The 18829-nt window shown below is 39.5% G+C and overlaps 1 long non-coding RNA gene across 1 annotated transcript; it reads left to right on the forward strand.

The window, feature by feature from the left end:
• The first annotated feature begins 5759 nt into the window (after window positions 1-5759).
• Window positions 5760-8457, forward strand: LOC117674127 (uncharacterized). Its single transcript, XR_004593691.2, has 2 exons — window positions 5760-5926; window positions 8235-8457. It is a non-coding gene; the product is annotated as an uncharacterized LOC117674127 (long non-coding RNA).
• Window positions 8458-18829: the final 10372 nt, after the last annotated feature.

Here is an 18829-nt window from a genome sequence, read left to right on the forward strand (position 1 = left end):
AAGCTATCTATCTAGACCCGTACCAGTCGGGCTTCAGGCAGGGGTACAGCACAGAAACGGCATTGGTCGTGTTGGTGGATGATCTCTGGAGGGCTCGGGACAGGGGTTGTTCCTCTGTCCTAGTCCTATTAGATCTCTCAGCGGCTTTTGATACCATAGACCATGGTATCATGCTGCAGCGGTTGAGGGGGTTAGGAATAGGGGGCACCGTTTTGCGGTGGTTCTCCTCCTTCCTCTCCGACCGCTCGCAGTTCGTGTTGGCAGGGGGGCAGAGGTCGACCTCGAGGCGTCTTGCATGGGGAGTGCTGCAAGGGTCGGTCCTCTCGCCCCTCCTGTTCAACATTTATGTGAAGCCGCTGGGTGAGATCATCCGTGGTTTTGGGGTGAAGTGCCATCTGTACGCTGATGATACTCAGCTGTACATCTCCACCCCAGACCACCCCAACGATGCCCTTGATGTGATGTCCCGCTGCCTGGAGGCCGTGCGGGTCTGGATGGGGAGGAACAGGCTCAGACTCAACCCCTCCAAGACCGAGTGGCTGTGGCTTCCGGCGCCCCGATATAGTCAGCAGGTGCCATCGCTGACTATTGGGGATGAATCTTTGCCCCCCACGGAGAGGGCTCGCAATCTGGGTGTCCTCCTGGACGCGCGGCTGTCTTTAGAAGAGCATATGACGGCCGTGGCCAGGGGGGCCTTTTATCAGGTTCGCCTGATTCGCCAGTTGCAGCCCTTTCTGGATCGGGACGCCCTGCGCACGGTCACTCATGCCCTTGTTACTTCCCGGTTGGACTATTGTAATGCTCTCTACATGGGGCTCCCCTTGAAGAGCACTCGGAGGCTCCAACTGGTCCAGAATGCGGCCGCGCGGGTGGTTATGGGCGCAACCCGTTATGCCCATGTGACACCCCTCCTGCGCGAGCTGCACTGGCTCCCGGTGGTCTTCCGGGTGCGATTCAAGGTGTTGGTTACCACCTTTAAAGCGCTCCATGGCATAGGCCCTGGGTATCTCCGAGACCGTCTTCTGCCACCAATAGCCTCCCACCGACCAGTTCGTTCCCACAGAGAGGGTCTCCTCAGGGTGCCATCAGCCAAGTTATGTCGGCTGGCGATGCCCAGGGGGAGGGCCTTCTCTGTGGGAGCCCCAGCCCTGTGGAATGAACTGCCCCCAGAAATACGTAAGATCTCCGACCGCCGGGTGTTTCGCTGCGCATTGAAGACCCTGTTGTTCCGCCAGGCCGGACTATCAACACAATAGTTTTAAATTGGGGTATTTAAATTTATTGGGGTTTTAAATTTGAGCCACTTATTTAATTATTTTAAATTTTATATCATTGTTTTGTCTGTGTTTTTAAATAGGCTGTACACCGCCCTGAGTCCTTCGGGAGAAGGGCGGTATAGAAATAAAATTATTATTATTATTATTATCCCACTGGTGCCATGCCAGCCTAGGTGTAAGCATCATAACTTATGTTATGCTTGAATTTGCTTAATTTGGATTATTTTTCATGATGATTCATTACTTGCTTTCCTGAACTGACCTGTGGCTGTTTTAGCACCATTTTTCTTACCATCACTCACATGGATTATCTCAGGCAGTTGGGATGGTGTAATAAATACTGGTGTAAATAAATATCATGGTGATCCTTGATAGTCAATCTTGGTTATATGCTGGCATTATTGAGGAAACCCAAGTGTGATTATTAAGAAAAAGCCAAGCGGTAAGCCTTCGAGGGTGAATAAAAACACCCTCTCTCCACCATTCTCATGCGTTTCAATCTGCTCTGAAAATAGGCACTGAAAATACATTGGGGACCCTAAGTCCCTGGGGCCTGTTCTATCACAGCACAGCACAAAGGAGCTTCATCTTTTCTTAGAGTGCCTCATTTGTCTTAATTAATTAATCTCTGCAGAAATAATTTACAAGAATTCCTCCTCCCTTCTTTCTACATGTTACTGAAATACAAAGCAAGAGGATTTTAAGAGTAGGTAACCAGAAAAATGAACCTAATAAACAATTAAGAGCCCTGGTAGCGCAGCAGACTAAAGCACTGTTATTAACATCAGCTGCCTGCAATTACTGCAAGTTCAAATCTCACCAGGCTCAAGGTTGACTCAGCCTTCCATCCTTTCTAAGGTAGGTAAAATGAGGATCCAGATTGTGGGGGCAATAAGCTGACTTTGTATAAAATATATACAAAAGTATGAAGGCTATTGCTTAACGCATTGTAAGCCGCCCTGAGTCTCCGGAGAAGGGCGGCATATAAATCAAATTTAAAAAAAGAAAAGTGAGATATAATTAAATTGTATGTAATGGAAGAGCATACCAGCCTGGGGAATATGCACTTTAACAGTAACAGAGTTGGAAGGGACTTTGGAGGTCATCTATTCCAACCCCCTGCTCACGCAGGAGACCTGTACTAAGGATTCGAACCGCCAAACTGCCGACCTTTCTGATTGACAAGCTCAGTGTCTTAGCTACCTAGTCAGGCTTAATTTATTTTGCTACAAATATTTAATCATACATAAATGCATTTTACTACATTAAAATATAAGCACAATGTCTTAATGTCAGCTAAGAATGGTAACCAATCATCTTATTAGGTTGATTCCTAAAACAGCCACAAGGTGTGCAGTCAAAACTGATAACAAACATAGTAGCTAATCAATCTTAGGAGCTGTTTTGAAAAAGTGTGCGGTATCTTAAGCCAATCTTGTCCCAATTAATCAACCACAAGGTGCTGTACTTGTAACTCTCAGAACTGTCAAACCAGCCTGGCCCCTAACATCACACAATAGGTTCAGGTGGAGGAAGAACTTTCCCAACCCAAATGCAGACTCAATTAATATGGTGGAAGCACCATTCTGATAGCAACAACCAGTGGCAGTGGTACAAGGAGGTTGTAAGAGATGACCGGACGGAGCCCAAGGGAGGAGATAAAATGTGTCATCAGTCTCAAGTCCCTGCATACCCACAGAGATCTAAGCCCAGCCCACCTTGAATTCCATTGACCCTTAGCTGCTGCCAATTTGCTTTGACTATTAGTAGTTCAGATTCTTGCAGAGAGCTTGAACTTGCAAGCTGGATCAGGAATTCTGGGAGTTGAAGTCCACAGATCATAAAGGGGCCATAGTTTGCAATATTGTTGCATAGCAAATTCATTGTTTGAGGTGATTCAATAAGAATTCTTTTTCAAACGACAGAATCAATTATAGCTCTACTGATATGGCTAATACAGGTAGTCCTTAACTTACAAGCACAATTGAGCCTGGAATTTCAGACCTAGGTTATGATGGTCGTAATTCGAGGCTCCAATATGACCTAACTAGATGCTATGAATGCTTTTACAGTGGTCATTAAGTAAATCGTGGTTATAAGTCTGAATCCATTCTCACAAATGGATAGTACAGGTAGTCCTTGAGTTACGACCAGAATTGAGCCCAAAATGCATGTTGCTAAGTGAAACATTTGTTAAGTGAGTTTTGCCCCATTTTATGACCTTTCTTGCCACAATTGTTAAGTAAATAATTGCAGTTGTTAAGTTAGTAACATAGTGGGGGTGGAAGAATCTGACTTCCCCATTGACTTTGCTTATCACCTTGCAAAAGGTGATCACATGACCCCAGGACTTTGCAACCATCATATATATAGGTCAGTTGCCAAGGGTCTGAATTTTGATCATGTGGCCATGGGGGATGCTGCAAAGGTGTAAGTATGAAAAATGGTCATAGGCCACTTTTTTCAGTGTGGTTGTAACTTTGAATGGTCACTAAATGAACTGTTGTAGGAATAGCAATAGAATTTATATACCGCTTCATAGTGCTTTACAGCCCTCTCTAAGCGGTTTACAGAGTCAGCATCTTGCCCCCAACAATCCGGATCCTCATTTTACCAATCTCGGAAGGATGGAAGGTTGAGTCAACCTTGAACCGGTCAGAATTGAACTGCCAAATTGCAGTCAGCCAGCAGTCAGCAGACGTAGCCTGCAGTACTGCATTCTAACCACTGCACCACCAGGGCTCTTCGTAAGTCGGTTTTTTTTGTATTTTGCCAGAAACTGGCAAAAAAAAAAAAAATGTCAGAAATCAGCAAAAAAAAAAAAAAGATCTGTAAACTGCAGTCACATAATTGCAGGTTGCTGCAACCTGTCCTAAATGTGATCAGGGTGCCCAGCACGTGAAATTGTGGTCATTTGACTGTGGGGAGGGCAGTGCAACCATTTATGACAACCAAAAGTGTTTTATGGGCCATAAAGCACCCTTTCCAAGGCTAGCATCACTCTGAATGATCATTAAATGAGTGGTGGCAAATTAAGGACTACCTGTATATAGCAGGAGGCTTAATTATCATAATTAAGACAGCAATCGTTTTACAGCCAAACTGGAAGGATAGGGATGTGACTTTGGTCGACTTCAAAGATATTTCAATATCAAATGTATCACATGCATACTCAAACATGCATGCGTGTAGACTAGTATTTCATTACTAAAGATGTACTGTTTGAATAATAGTTTGGCATTTCTTTTACTCTTTCTCACGATTGACTTTCTATCAGTGAGATATTTAAGTTTAAACCCTTGCTACGATTTGTTTGTTTTGTCAAGCCTTCTCTCGGAGTATCCACATGGCACCCATTTATCTTTACCTCTGTTTAAATGCCAGGAGACATTTGAAATGGTGAGAGGGAAGAATGTCTTCAGGATTAATGGGCCATACAAACAAACAAAGACTTGCATAGAAGCACAGTACTGGTACGGTTAAACTTATTCATAAACACTTTAGTTAATAAAAAAAAATCATCTGTGACATCTAAGATTTGTTAATAAAAAAAAGCACATCACACGCTGGAAATTTGTGATTCATTCTTAATGAAGAAAATGCTTAGCTGAACATTCTTTTGTACATGTTATCTATATGAGTTTCTTTCAGCCGCTGAACCATGGCATAAATTTTTATTAATATTTTTACATAAATCCAATTTGCAATAATCTGCCTAGGATGGGTGCATTGGGAGCGGGGGGGGGGGGAGAGAGATTGGTACAATTGCAAGCAAAGCAAATAATCATTTTCAAAAAGTAGTTTCAGGGTATGAAACAAGTTACTCTCTCCTTACGGCAACCACCTCTGTATCCTATACTTCATTAAATCCCACTTACAATAGTAGAACTACCCCTGAGCAAGTATGCACAATGTCAGATTAGTAAACATTATTGTAATTTTAAAATGCAACAGACACTCTGATTTCACAGAGTTTATAAAGCAGAGTTCACTTGCATTGGTTGCTACGTCTGTATTAAAAACAATTTGGATAAAGATTCTGATCAACCTCAGAGAAATCTCTTTGATTTGGTCTGAGTCTATGGGCTTTGTCACCACAGCATATTGTCTGCGCTTTACATATTTTAACTCAAGAAATCTGATATACAAGTCAGGCTGGTACTCATCATTTTATTTGAATCCTGCCTTTCAAGGGTCTCAGAGTGGTACATACTGTTGATATTTCATAGACAGTAAGGAAGAGCTACCATAGCTACTGCTCACATTTTATCCAATCCTATAATGGAGTGGAGCAGATGCTACTTTACTGAGGGCATCAACTATTCTATTACACCATAAACCCAGTCAAGGTTTGAGTAACTCCATCTGGATGTCTAAGGGCAGAGTCTTTCCATTTCCATTTAGCCAGCACTGTGCAAAGACATTTCCATGGTCACATGGCCAGCATGATGTCATAGAGTGCCGTTACCTACCCACCAAAGTGGTACCTATTTATCTAGTTGTATCTGCAGCATCTGGTGGGTTGCCCCCAGTTCGCACCGGTTCTATAGAACCGGTAGTAAAACCAGCGGGAGGCTCCGCCCACCGACCCCGATGTTATAAAATGCTTCTGCGCATGTGTGCGGCCCCATTGCGAACTGGTAGTAAAGGTAAGTAGAACCCATCCCTGATCTGCAGGCTATGAAAGTTGGACCATAAGAAAGGCTGAGCATCAAAGAATTGAGGCCTTTGAACTATGGTGCTGGAGAAGACTCCTGTGACTCCCTTGGACTGCAAGACGATCAAACCAGTCAGTCCTAGAGGAGATCAACCCTGACTGCTCTTTAGAAGGCCAGATCCTGAAGATGAAACTCAAATACTTTGGCCACCTAATGAGAAGGAAGGACTCACTAGAGAAGAGCCTAATGCTGGGAATGATTGAGGGCAAAAGAAGAATGGGACGACAGAGAATGAAGTGGCTGGATGGAGTCACTGAAGCAGTAGGTGTGAGCTTAAATGGACAGGAAGGCCTGAAGGAACGTTGTCCATGGGGTCGCAGCTAACAACAACAAAATCTGCATGTTTTCGAACTTCTAGGTTGGGAGGAGCTGGGCATGATGATGGGAGCTCACCCTCTTGCATGGCGCTCAGGTCTCAAACCTGGGCTGCTGGCTTTCCAGTTGATAAGCCCAGCTAAGCCTTAGCAGTCTTAACTGCTAAGCCACCACACCACCCAAAGGTAGAATATAATGGGATAATTAAAACCACTCAGCAAGCTTCTTAGATGAATGGAATTTCATCCTGTCCTAAACTGATTCTCTAACCATTATTTTATACTGTTTGATACATAGTTTTTGTGTTTCTTCAGTGAAGATCTAGCACAGTCCCTCCTCCTAAGGCAAGGGGGATAAATTTTGAGGAATACTGAGCATCAACCAGTTTCTCTTGTTTTGTTTTTTTTCTCCTCTGTTCCTCCATTCCTGGTGTGGAGCCCTTCCCTGAACGAAACTATCTCACAACACTGAGCTCAAATGAGACTTGCTCTTCAAACATAATTTTGATAATGAACATCACCATTTTACATTGAAATGCCTCCCCAAATGGTGGCAATTTGTTAACGTCAGATTAGGGAGCTCAGCTCATTATTCCTTTTCAGTAAAGAGGCAGCTAATGAGTAAAGCAGGCACATGGGCAAACTTCTAATTAAGGTGCCTATGTGAGGTGAAAACATGGTGCTGAGTTATGGAGTGGCTGTGAGTGGATTATTGATATTTTTCCTTCTTTGCCGAGTGCGCTTATTTATTACTAATGTGGTGCTAATTGAGTCTGCCATATCTAACTTTGAAAATACACAGCACAGAACAGCATTTTCAAAATATTCTCTCTAGTTTTAATTGCCTCCAGCTTTTGCGGTAAGTACTGATTGAAAAGATTTTGGCAATCTGAAAAAAAAAGGGGAAGGAAGGTCTTATTGAAAACAACTGCTTTTAGGATGCATCTGGTATTTCATTTGGTATTGGGCATGAGAATGGTAACCTCTGTTGATGTTTAATGTAGTTTCCAAACAAGAGAATAGATTGGATTGGATTGGATTTGGGACACAAGGCAAAACCAAGGGCAATGTATAGCTATGGAAGGAAGGCTAGCAGGCAGGAAGGAAATAAATCCCTGGAAAAAAAGATGGAGATATATTGGGTGAGTGGAATGAAAAAGTTAGCCTCCAGGCAAATTCCTTGCAAGAAAGCTTCAAATAAAAAAGAGTCTATGGGAATATGGCATTCTATACATGATAAAAGGTACATTAAAGACTAACACTATCTCAAGTTATTTTATGGCACATGGCAGTGAACCACAAGACAGTGCTACTAAGCAAATTCCCCAGAATAATTGGCACCTTCATTCCCCATGATACAAAGTAATCCTGCCATCTTCTTTAGGTTTCATTGCAATGCCATTGATATGAAATCATTAATTCTGGCACTAAATAATGGAGATTTTCACTTTATATCAAGCAGCAGTAATTCCCCAAATTTAAATTTATCCATGTGTATAAACTTCCGTAATCGTTTTATGAAGAGTTCCATGTGGCCCAACAATTAAAGCATACTCATAATCATTGTTCCTGCAGAAAATCTCTCTCTCTCTCTCTCTCTCCCTCTCTCTCTTTATATAATTAAATAGTAAAGAGCAATTTGATACAAAATCCTCTTTTTTTTCTTTTACAAGACATTTATGAATCACTGCATAGTTAATCTGTCTGTTACCTGTTGGGGAGTTTGATAAGACTGACATTTCCCATTTTCTATTTATTTCTTAATTGGGAGATGGTTTTACAATATTTGAGAAAGTGAAAACTTTAAAGTTTATTTGGGATCATATCTTGGTTTGAAAATGTGATTTATGTAAGATTGCATTATAACGCAAAGGGGTTTATTTCTCTTCCTACCTGTATGACAAATGCTGTTTCCTCTCTTGCAGTGTTTGAAATGACTTCTCTCCCACAACACCATCACTATTTCTCATCCCCGAATAGATGCTAATTTATTTTTTTCTCTGCTATCCCCTGTGTATTCTACGTGCTATTACACAGCGGCATTGAGGATATGGGTACTTTAAAGCTCATTTCAATAAGGACTTGCCAGAGCCATACTATTAATGAACCGTTATGCTTAATCTGCATTAAACAGATTTGCAAAATATGGTCTTTCGTTCTACCTTGTGATCTGTTCAAGGAATCATAAACTGAATTTCTCTCTCTCTCTCTCTCTCTCTCTCTCTCTCTCTCTCTCTCTCTCTCTCTCTCTCTCTCTCTCTCTCTCTCTCTCTCTCTCTCTCTGTATCTGGCCTGCTAATATCTTATTCTCCTGGACTCTAGCTGTATGCTGAGGTATACAATTGCTTTTTTAGATTGGGTAGCTATGTGATCCTGAGAGCCTATCTTATGTGATCTATCATAAGAAGTGCCATCCAACTCCATGTTTCCCAGCAGTTTGCTGATAAGCTGGTCAGTTAGAGGTCAGAGAGTGCTATTGTACTATATCATTATCAGAAATGAACAGCATGGGACATAAAGCAACTGAGGTGGCAAAAATCACCACCAGGCAAAAGATTTCTGTCAGTGTCACACTCAAGGTCAATCACTGTATTGAGGGGGAAATGAAGAATTGAAGGGAGCAAATGAAAGAGCTTCAGAGTACTATAAAAAAATCTTGAAAAATGTCTAAATCATAAAGCAGCGCTAGGCTACTCAGAAGAATGCAGAAGTGTTCGCTCTGATTGAAGATCCTCTAAAATACAAAGAAATGGAAAAGAAGCTCCAGCACAGAAGAAAAGGTTAAAAATAGATTCTGAAATCTCAAAGTTTTCATGATTGTTTTGCCATGCTAAACCCTGAACAGTTGAAAGAATTTCAAATCACAAGCCTGGATGATACCTTGACCTAAAATTTTGGGAAGCCGATGTCACCTGCAGCAGGCATCAGGAAAACATGGTTCTCATAGGTTCTGAAATATCTTCTCTCCTAAAGCGCACATAAAGATGCTTTCCAAAAATATACCCCCTTCCATAAAAAATATTTGTATGATCTTCTAACATTTCCTTGAGAATGCATCCTCTTTCCTAAACTCACTCCTTTATCCAAGGAACAGCACAATGTGTTTTCTAATTCATAGCTACAGTATTAAGCAACCTACTTTGGTCTAAAGAAACTACGTTAACAGTTTATTCTGTTTAGTGGAAGGGAAATAATCATCGTTGATGTGATCGGAAAAGGTCACTTCTGCCTCCTTAGAAAACACATTGCACAAAGCACATCATACAAATAAAAGAAGAAAAGAGTAAGGGAAAGTGAAACCGAATTGATTTGCCTAAGCTTTCTTTGGAGAAATATGCAGAGCATTTAGATAAATAGCCATATTGTTGAAGATGAAAGGCAAATCAGTTGTTTTTTTTTAAAGAACTGCATATAAAATGAGATTCTACACCCTGCCTTGCATAACTTTATGAAGGTAGAGAAAGGAAACGTGGTTTTGTTTTTTTAAAAAGAGCTTTTCAGACAATGGCCATCTCGCCTTTATATTAAAGGAAAAAGCTGTTGACAGTATTAATAGCACTTCTCTCTCAAGGGATGGCGGTAATCATTTTCTTCTCCACATTCATTCAGTATCATCACTGTATTTGAGACTGTACAGAATATAAGAGAAAATGCAATATGCACAATGCTAGCTAAAGGAAATGATACGGAATTGCTTTAGCTGCGGAGGGTTGGTTACAAGTCAAATTTAACTCCAGCAAAATTTTTGCAGGATGGTGCTAAAAGAAAATGTTTGGTTTTGAAGGGAAAAAAAAGAAGCACCAGCTTTCTTTTCTAACTATAAAGAGAACCAAGGCAGAAATAGCAGAACAGTTTGAAGAAGCAGAAAATCATAGGATGGTGAAACTACAGTAAAAGAAAAATGTTTGCAGGGTTTGGATGTATCAAGTTTACAAAACCAGAAAAGATTGGAGAGTTCTAGCAAGGGTTTGAAGATAAGAGCAGGGAGCTTTGGCTGAATCCAGAAATGAACAAGATAATTTAAGGAAGTCCATCATATGATAACATTCTTCAGACAGGAAGTTGGCTTTAGGTTAACTGGTTTGATTCCTTCTAAGAAGACTGAAATATATATGGAAGATCCTTCATACTATGAATATTTCTCAGGTACTGTCAATATGTTCTGAGTTACTCTACATCAGGGCTGTCAAACTCCCGGCCCATGGGCCAGATGTGTCAAGCGCTGGCCATGCCCATACCCATTTTAGTGAAGGGGGGGAAAAGTCCCGATACATCACGTGACACCACCATGATGACGTGAGTTTGGCACCCCTGCTCTACATAATTTTGTGTATCATCATGTGAAGAAAGAGAGAGAGAGAGAGAGAGGAAAGAAAGAAAGAAAGAAAGAAAGAAAGAAAGAAAGAAAGAAGGAAGGAAGGAAGGAAGGAAGGAAGGAAGGAAGGAAGGAAGGAAGGAAGGAAGGAATAGAATTGTGAACAACCTGGAAATCATGTGCTATGAAATAACTATGTATATCTAATCTGGAAAAGTAAAAAAAAAATAGAGGCTTGAGAGTGGTGTCCAAATACCTGAAGGGCTATCATGCAAACAGCAATATTAGAACCAATAGCTAGTCAGTGCAGTAGCAACTTCTAATGTTGGAGTAACATGCCAATAACATAGTGTGTGGGACAGACTGTTTCAGGACAAGCTAAACTCTGCTTCATTGAAATTACCTTAACCAAAACTGGACAGTTAACTGCCTAGAATATTATATTTGTAGGTGCTGAATTGTGGGGTGAAGTTTGGTTCACCTAGGTTTTAAGACCTCTTCCAATGTTATGGTATAGGAAAACAGAAAGGGATGGACAATATTCAGATATAAGAAGAGAGCTTTTCTGAAGAGAGAACAGTTTGAGAAAAAGAATCAGTTAATGTGTATGTGTGGTGTGTTGAATGTGTCTGTCTGTCTCCAGCCAGCCAGCCAGTATATGGTATATAGTTCCAGAATATTTGAAACATATCAATGTGCCAATGATCTTGTTTTTTATTTACAAATACTGTATATAAATATTGGAGACAGTAATTAATGCAACTGTTAATTTTAAATCTTCTACTTCTAGACTATTAGATAAAGATTTCACTAATTTTTATAATGTACAAGCAAAGGGAAATAATCAAAGCCATTAAAAAGCAAAAGTTAGAATATTTTGGACATGTGATACGACACCCAGAAAAATACGGCATCCTTCACTTAATCCTCCAGGGAAAGATTGAAGGCAAACGAGGTTCAGGCAGAAGAAGAACATCATGGCTTCAAAACCTAAGGGACTGGTATGGACAAAACACAGCAGCACTTTTTCATACCTCTGTTGACAAAAATAGGATTGCCAACATAATCACCAATGTCCGATGATGGATATGGAAGAAGAGGAAGAGGAAGAGGAAGAGGAAGAGGAAGAGGAAGAGGAAGAGGAAGAAGAAGAAGAAGAAGAAGAAGAAGAAGAAGAAGAAGAAGAAGAAGAAGAAGAAGAAGAAGAAGAAGAAGAAGAAGAAGAAGAAGAAGAAGAAGAAGAAGAAGAAGAAGAAGACAACAAGGTTTGGCTGAGGATATTTCAGGTTTATCTTTTCCTTGTAGTAAAGAAAATGCTAAGAGATTCCTTGTCAAAAACTGAGATGACTGGTAATAGATAGTTAATGAAGCAGATTTTTAAAAAAACGTTTTTAGATTTTTTTAAAATCCCACCTTTATTACTCAAGGCAGCAAACATACACAATATTTCCTTCTCCTATTTTCCCAGAACAACAGCTCTTAAGAGGTTTCACCCCACCACTCATTCAGAGACACTTAAAATAATTTTATCTAAAGCTTATTCTTCCTTCAGCCTCTGAGTATCAAATGACTAACGACAAAGCAAGAATATTGCTTTCATCAATCAGAAAGTTTATCAAGCCTGAAATTAAAAATCAACTGAGGGGGGGGGAGGGAGGGAGGGAGGGAGGGAGGAAGAGAGAGGGAGGGAGGGAAAGAGAGGTTTGTTGTTGTTTGTTAAAAAGACTTTTTGAGCACCTTAAGACCTACCCAGGGACATTTTGATCAATTGTTTGTCTCCATTCTTGATGTGAATTAAAGTCTCTGAAAAGTTCTTATACACATTTTTGGGATTCGCTTTACTTGTAAAATCCTTCATACATCTGCACGTCAGAGCCAAATCCTTGAATTACTTCATGTTACAGTAGAATTGTTGTTATTTACTTATCTTCTGTCTTTAACACAGCTCTAAAGGCATTGCCAAAAAGATTCCACAACCAATTGCATCCTGAGGGCAAAGATAAACCCCCAAATAGCCTCAACAGCTCTCACAGAGAGTGCTAACAGACCAGATGTTAAATTTATGTTTTACTGACAAAGAAATAAAGGGAGACTAGTATAGATCTATTTCAAACTATTTAGTTCTCAACAGCTAGCCATACCCTTCTGGGATTCTGATTGGGACTGAAAGATGAAAACAGAAGCAGTATGCTCCATCCCATAATTGGGTAGACCAGGTTGCCCTGATAGACCGCTCCCACCAGAAAAAAACACTTAATGGACCAGATGATTGCAGAGAAATCCTTGCATCCCCCTCCCATCAGAACCTATCCTTCCATTCCCTACCATCTCAACTGATGAAAGGTCTTGGATGTTTTGTTCTTCTTCCTCAAGGAAAAAACAGTCCAGTTGCCTTTTGAAAAAAAAAAAAACACTTTTGAGACAGCTATGACCTGGATGACTGAGAATCTCCCCAGTGTTCTGCCTTTAACATTATTTATTTATATCTCCTATATTTGGAAGCCTGGCCCAAAGTTGAACAGAGAAGAGAGATAGGCTTTCTGGCACTTCTAATCTAAGATGGATAATGTATAACAACAGAGAAGAATGGTGAATCAAAGATGAAGAGGGAATATAGGCATGTACATAGAATGCAGAATTAAAGCTGGGATACAACAGTAAATGACAGTTAATTGAGAGGCTAAATCATGGGGCTTAGATGGGATTCTGAGTCATGGAGAGGGGAGTCATGGGATTCTGAGTGAAAAGAAAATTGTTAGTGTTGGAGAGGATCAGAAGGTTCAGCATGGTATTAAAATATAATATGCCTTTTCATTGATGTAGCTAAAGTAACCAGCAAAAAACAGCGTCAAATGGTTGGTATATCTATAAATATAAGTATAAGTATAATTTTATTTCTATACCGCCCTTCTCCCGAAGGACTCAGAGCGGTGTACAGCCTATTTAAAAACACAAGACAAACATCAATTAAAAATTTAAAATTATTAAATAAATTCGGCTCAATTTAAAACCCCAGAAAATTTAAAATACCCCAATTTAAAATATTACGTTGATAGCCCGGCCTGACGGATCTATTGTCATCCTCATCCATCAATGGAATAGGTATCTCTGTATGTGTATCTATCTATATATCTTTGCATGTGAAAGGGCATAGGTGCAACCAGTGCCATCCTATTGTCACTGTATGAGTGTTTTTAATTGGGTAAAACTTGGGCCTTCAACACAATGCCACTGTGGTGTACATCTTTCTCAAGACCTACCAGGATTTCTGCCTTTCCTGGAATTAGCACAAAAATAAAGCCGGCATATTGCAAATCAAAATCCCAGCCGTAAGCACCACTTTTATTTCCAAGAATGCCTCTGAGACTTGTATATATTTTGAACCCCACATATTGTGCAGAAATAAAAATGTTAGGAGGTGGCAGTCTAGTGCTATTGGGTGGTCTGTCCATCTTCTCCTCTCCAGGCCCATCCCCCACCCACCCCCAAAAAACCCCATGCATAGGTGGTAGGAAACATTGTACTTGCCTCTAGAAGTCGTGGATGCTCCAACACTCAAGGTTTTTAAGAAGTATAGGAAAGTATAAGGAAATGGTATAGGGTTTCCTTCCAAGGTCCCTCCCAACTCTGTTATTCTATTATTCTGTTATCCTGGGAAATAAGAGACTGATGAGGAAGAACCTCAACAGTTTGCCTTTTGGCAAAGGAGATCATGCTCTCTATCATGCCCATCACTGTGACCATTTTGTGAGGGCATCCAGGACATGTTCTCAACATTCCAAATGTGTCCATTGCTCCAAAAAAGGAACCCTTGAAAAATAAGCTGAGTTTCCATAGGCAGCTCTCAGCATCATGATATTCCATGTCCTTTGTTGGCAAAATATGATCTCATTCCCTGGGATGTAGAAAATTCTAAATGTGTATGACAAAGTCAAATTACTTTGATATGTTGCTTTGCACAGGCTCAGAAAGGACAAAAGATGAAACTTTCTTGGCTCCCCGTGAATCCTATTTAGATGTCCTTAGTGCTGACATGATGTTCTATGTGGGACCAGCATGCTAGCTGAGATAAATGGAATGGCAGTTGCTTTCTGAAATTAAATTTTTAAGGTGGGTGTGAAAATGAAGGTACGACAATAGCAGAACTTACAAGAGGCTTTTTCTAACATTTATATATTACCCTCTGCCTAGAATATAAATCCACTGGAGGTGAACATATTCCCATGAGGCCAGAATAATCTGAATTAGGCAGAGCTATCTATCTAGTATCGCTACTAATAGACATTAAAGCATCTGTGAAGCTTTATCGGGTTGCACAGACTAAAGAAAGAGAAGGAGGATCACAGCCAGCATACTACTTCCTAAAATTTGATGGAACAATTTATAGATTACCTTTCAATGTTAATTTACTGATAAAGATGAAAATAGAAGCTACAGTCCATGTTTCATATAGACAAATGTTTTTTTTTTATATTCCATATCTCACATATATGTGTCTCAAAATGACACTTACAATTATTTCTATTTCTAAGGTTAATGATATCAGAATTGCATCTGTAGAAGACTGATAATAAAAAGCCAATTTATCCCAGAAAAACTAAAATTCAATAGGCAAGGGAGCTGGCCTATTTGACTAGACATGAGTAAATTCAGTTCTCAATATTTGAAGAACATTAAGGGGAGTTTAGCACAAATAAGTAGTGTCTTCAATTCCATTTGATTGATTGATTGAGGCACTGCCTGATTCTGAAATAACTCTATGCAGCTGACTCTACAGCAAAGAACAAGATAAAAACACAGAGCAAAAAGAGATACAAACATGTACAGCCTACATCCAACAAGGGGCTCCATCCGATCTACCCGAAGCCTGGGAGAACTGCCAGGTCTTCAAGACCTTCCAGAATGTCATCCGATGGAAGCCCCATGGATCTCAAGAAGATGTCAGGAGCAAGCAACCAGAGCCACATAGGGATATGTCCAAGTAAATAATTTATTGTTGATCACCTACATTACAAGAATCTCACCATAATGTCTGCCTTCCCTTGGGAAACAGCAGGTATAGACCTAAAGGTTTGACCACTTGGAGGTTTACTTGTGCTCTCAATGTGGTCTCAATGATTCAGAAAGAGTGCTAACAACCAGATGACTGCAAGGAATATAAATCGTTCCATCCTCCACCATTCAGCCAGAAATGAAGAAGCTTCTTGGATGAGAGGTGAAACCTCTTCAAGGAAAAGGGTTTTTGAAAAAGCACCTTTGGGACAACAACTATGACCTGGATGACTGAGAATCTCCATAGACACCAGATTTGAATTTAAACTTCCAATTATTCCTTAAATCTGGAAATGCTGGGTGGGATTGCTAAACTTTATACTAGAATTTGGTGGGTTACTTTTTTTAAAAAAAAAACTCTATTCCATATACCAGTAGATATTTTAGGATATATGATGGAAATCATATGTAAATCTATCCAAATGTTAAGATAATCTGTAAAGATACTCTTATTCCAACATGCTTAGCACATCACTAGCACTGATGATTTTACCTAGTTTGGGTAATAAACAAGAAAACAACCAAGCACAGAGAGCACCAAGGACCCTCATTTCAACTCTGAGCTATAAATATTCTCCTTTATCGGTACTTTAACCTTTCTACTTATTCTTCCATTACTGCAGACAGATGGATTAGACTGTCTTGATTTATCTTAATTTTTCATCTCTCTGTTCTATATCTACTGTGGGAATAAATCTATCAATATAAAAATGCAGAGTATGCCCAGGAAATATATAATATATTGGAAATTAATATACATACATGAATATGAATGGTATCCTCTTTCCCCCTGAAACTTTTCTTTGAAATGTAACATTCTGTCTTTGAAATTCTTCTTTGAAAGTTGTAACTTTCTCAAAGATGTTTGCAACTGGTATGTTTCTTGCCCCCTCTGCTAATAAAGGATAGTGGGTCAAACTGTCCAATAGAATATTAATGATTTAGAGTAGGGGTATCAAAGTCAAGGCCCAGGGGCCAGATCCGGCTCACGGGGTGCTTAGATCTTGCCTGTAGGGCCACCCTGGAAACAATGAAGGACCGGCCCGCAGTGCCTCTGCCAGTGAAAACGGAGCTCTGTTTTCGCTGGCAGAGGGTTGCAGGAGGCTGTCGCAGCCGAAAATGGAGCTCAGGAGCTCGTTTTCGCTGGTAGCATGTTTGGGCCATCACAAGCGCCCCTAACATGAGTGACATCTAGCTGGCCAGGCCCCCCCTGGCCAGCCCCCCCACACACCAAGGTCAAATACAACCCTGATGTGGCCCTCAATAAAATCGAGTTTGACACCCCTGATTTAGAGTAAGTTCAAACCTTTTCCTGTTGTGGAATCTGCTAATTTTAAAAAAAGGAAATCTTACAACTCCTGATCAATAAGTGAAGCTCAATAGGTGAAAATTAGCAATAAAACCAAAAGCAAACTCTTTATTGAAATTGCAAAAATAACATTTCCAGTATGCAAAGAATGAAATTTGAATTTCAGAGTTTTGGGGGAGATTAATGTTTTAATCGAAAAGATATTCAATATTCAGGAACAGGGGTGTGATAGTTTTCCTTGGAGAAATATTCAGTATGTCGAGCAATTGATATTATTTATAAATGGAGTTACCCATTAACTAAGCAGACCTGCTAAAGAGGTGACAGGAAGACTGAATTCATTCCTCACCTATTATTACACTGTAAATCCTACAGCGATATTAGCTTTATTTTCATTCTACCTCAATATGTATATTTCTAGGAAGGCCAGACAATTTCAGTGTGAATCATCCTCTGGGAGAATTAAAATCTTTCATTACTTATTCAGTAGCCAAATTCTGTGTTGTCACATCATAGCATTCTCTTTTTTTAAAATATTGCTTTTAGTGAAAAATTGTTTTTATGTTTCTCCCTTAACTATCTGGTATTGCTAAATCAGTTTAGATATTTGCATATAAATTTCCTTGTGCTGGTAAATGACCGCAACAACATTTTTCATGCAGTAATTCACAATGAAAATAAGATATAACTGGTTACGGGAATAACCACTTCTGTTTTATTCACCATTTAAGATGTAATGCACAGAATCTACAAACTGTGTTATTTTCTTTTAGGTGACTTGTATTTTTTATTCTGTAGTTTGTAATATTTTAGATTAACACTTGCAGTTTATTAATACCTATTATTATAGTAGCTTATGTTCCTTTTTTTGTTATAGAGATTCTTTGTTATGTTGGTATTTTACCTCAACTATTTGGCTTGACTTTTATGTTATATATTTTGTAAATTTTGCTGATAATTCACTGAATAAATATTACTAGTCTATTGGGAAGCATTAAAAGACCAACCTGGGGGCCAGGTTCTCATCATCTTCTCATCATTCCTATCACTCATCTCCTCCCACTTATGACTGTATGACTGTAACTTATTGCTGTATCCTTACGATTTATATTGTTTCCCAGTATGATTTGATTGCTTATTTGTACCCTATGACTATCATTAAGTGTTGTACCTTATGATTCTTGACGAATGTATCTTTTCTTTTTATGTACACTGAGAGCATGTGCACCAAAGACAAATTCCTTGTGTGTCAAATCACACTTGGCCAATAAAGAATTCTATCTATCTATCTATCTATCTATCTATCTATCTATCTATCTATCTATCTATCTATCTTGGAAAAAACCAAGACCAATAGGACCAAATCTATTTGTTTGATAAGAATTGACCCAGACTGATGGCACATATTCATTCATTCATTCATTCATTCATTCATTCATTCATTCATTCATTCTATCAATCAAATTTCCAAATTTGTTACAAAACAAGTGTTTTGTAAAATTCAGAGACCTACAGGCTGATTCATTTTCACCTGGCCTGGAAAAACAGATCTCTGGCTTTAATTTGAAAAAGTTATTTCTACTGAAGGTGCCTAGGCCTTACCTTCAGGATTGCAACGTGGGCAGCATTTAGTCTTACCTATGATATAATTTTCCTGTTACTTAATTTGTAATTTTATACTTCTGCTGTTAGGACAGATTGCTTAATCTTAATATACTGTATTATCAGTGTTTCTTTTTTCTTTTCTTTTAAAATTTTTTTGATTTATATGCCACCCTTCTCCGGAGACTCAGGGTGGCTTACAATGCGTTAAGCCATAGCCTTCATACTTTTGTATATATTTT

This window comes from Pantherophis guttatus, chromosome 1 (genome assembly GCF_059756535.1).
Source record: "Pantherophis guttatus breed Tessera chromosome 1, ASM5975653v1, whole genome shotgun sequence".
Taxonomy (NCBI): domain Eukaryota; kingdom Metazoa; phylum Chordata; class Lepidosauria; order Squamata; family Colubridae; genus Pantherophis; species Pantherophis guttatus.